Source organism: Manduca sexta, chromosome 5 (genome assembly GCF_014839805.1).
Source record: "Manduca sexta isolate Smith_Timp_Sample1 chromosome 5, JHU_Msex_v1.0, whole genome shotgun sequence".
Taxonomy (NCBI): Eukaryota; Metazoa; Arthropoda; class Insecta; order Lepidoptera; family Sphingidae; genus Manduca; species Manduca sexta.
In genome coordinates, this window is record NC_051119.1 from 3,973,424 (window position 1) to 3,976,199 (window position 2,776).

The following is a 2,776-nucleotide window of genomic DNA, read 5'->3' on the forward strand; positions in this document are numbered from 1 at the left end:
CCGTTCCCGTGGGATGTGACATAAAACGTGGTATAAGAAAGCAAAATTTGGTATGGAGATAGTATAAGACCCTGGGAAGGTTATAGGCTACTATCCCGAGAAAATATATAGTACGACTTTTAACCCTGAAAACTCCCTCATGCAGGCGATGCCGCGAGCAAAAGCTAGTTATAAATAAAATCCAACTGCACCCTATGTTTGATTAATTCGTCACAAGTGAATTTATTTAAGGACCTCCAACGAAGGATACACGTATAATAAATACAATGTCGTAGCATTTGTACAATTAGCAATGTGTGACTAGTCACCAAGACTCCTAGAAGCTCGGTGTCATAGAATGCTTACCAAGGGAGTTATCCTAGCTTAGGAGTTGATCTGGTCGGTATGAGGTCGGGAATTTCCTAGCTAATAACCAGAATATCCAAACATTTGCATTGCGTGGGTTAATGTGCCTCTCTCGTATTCATGACTCATTAATACCAACCGGTGTACTGCATATTTAAATACAGCACGGCTTTTAGCTAGTTTAGCTGTTTTTAGCTTGTTAGCGTAATTAAGTGTGTGTAATGGACTGCTTGGTGGCGTAGTGTGCTGTAGTTGGTACCGGGTTCGATTTTCGTTTCAGGTAAAGTGTTTTTTTTTATTATATTTTTTTAGGGCTTTTATCCCAAGGAATGTCAGTGCCATTATATCCTAAAACATATGCTGACAAAATAATTTTACTAGTGGTAAAGGCGACTGACTTATTGATGCAAAATTGGATTTTGTATGATGGGTGATGATCATGGGACGGAATACACAAGAAAGTAGCTGCAACTATTGCGTCTCTGCCTACCCCTTGGAAGATGAAAGGCGTGAGTGTGAGCAATGAAAAGTTTGTCAATGTCTGCAAGGACAAGACCTAAGACACGCACCTCTGAATTATGGTATATTGTTTATCGTTCTTTACTGGTAAAGGAAAACATCGTGAGGAAACCTATCTAGGTTTCCTCAGTACTATGTAGTACCTGAGAAATTCTTTATAGGAATGTTCAGGGTGTTTGAAGTCTACCAATCCGCATTAAGCCAGCGTGGTGGACTAAGGCCTAATCCCTCTCAATAGTAGAGGAGGTCCGCGCCGAGCAATGGGCCAGTACATAATACAGGGTTGATATTATTATTTATTGTTACATAGAACCATAGCTAACGTGATGTGTATATTATAGAATAATCTGCTATAAAAAAATTATACTTCTACTAAGTATTTATTAATAAATATACCAAAATATATTTCCAGGGCATTTTCCCGAAACTGTTTTAATAACTACAATGCTAACAAGTTCTTGTGTTCTGAAAGGTGATTTAACTAATGTTGCTCATTCCCACTTCAATTTACCTTTGTTTTTAAACTCACGGCCGAAAAAATGGTGCACCTTATTTTTTATTTTGATAGTACCAACATTCAGACACTCAATTGGACTTAAACTCTAATATACAGACTTTGGTTCCAAAATCACCAACAATTTTGTCATTCATTGTGTAAAACATAGTTATTTTAATTAAATGTTATGCCAAATATACAATAAATCGACGGTCCTCAATTTTCACCTTACTTAAAACCTTCAACTGCAACTAAATATTTTGCAGATGAGATTTTGTTTTTGGGGTCTGTTGAAATATTTGTTAATAATATTTTTATTTATTTATAACTAAATTACTGCAATTTCGAACAGGAATGTGGAACTTTGCAGTCTCTGTGCTTCGTCTTAATATACATACTAAATTATATGTTACGGGAATTTGCTCGGGATGTAATCAAGCAGTACCTTTGGGAATTGGACCATTTCCCGAGAATAGTAACCTATTTCGATGTTATAGTATTATAAGCACTGTTTTGATGAATCAAACCTACCTTTGATAAGAGGTTGCGTGGCGTAGGTTTTACGAAAAAAAAAGTAATGTAAAAAGAATGTATTATTGTCTGAAAAAACGGCAATATCTAGGGTATATTGCTGTGTGCGTGTATTCCTTTTTTGAGTTAGAAGTAATGTATATTCTAAACCAGGATATAGTCTATCTATATGCTAAATAGCGTTCAAATAAAGCAGTTTCTGCATTTTAACAAAAACTTTCACTATCATCAAATAGTGATGATGCGTTATCTATAATGTTTTTTATTTATAATACTTTTAGAATAAATATTTTGTTGTGATTTATTTGTGACACCTTTTACTATAAAACCCTGAGCGTTTGACAGACCGAGGTATTTGTTATTGACAGTCGTATAATTCGGTTGGTTGGTAAAATATTATTGAAAGTATTTCTGTAGTCAGTGTTTTATCATAGTCATATTTCTTTTTTACTAATACTCATTAACCGACTTCAAAAAGAAGGAGGAGGTTCTCGATTCGACTCTATTTTTTATGAATTTTCTTTTTTATGAATTTTACCTCAGAACTTTTGACTGGGTGAACCGATTTTGATGATTCGGTGGTTAATTAAAATTGCTAATTAAGCTAGATAAATGAACAAATGTACGATAACTAGCAAATTTAATTAGGCACTGACTCTAAAATAACCAGTATAAAGGTAAAGTTAAATATTTTTTTTAGGTTTTGGTGGTTTTTGAAGGTGGTATATTTTTTTATTTTGACCACAATTTTTGGCCACGAGTGTAACTAATTTTTAAAGAGCGTCCCTCGCATACATATGAGACGCTACAGCAAAAAGCACTCGTGTTCGTATATGAAGACTTGTCCAACAAGAGTTTAATCTTCATATTAACACTTTGACGTTG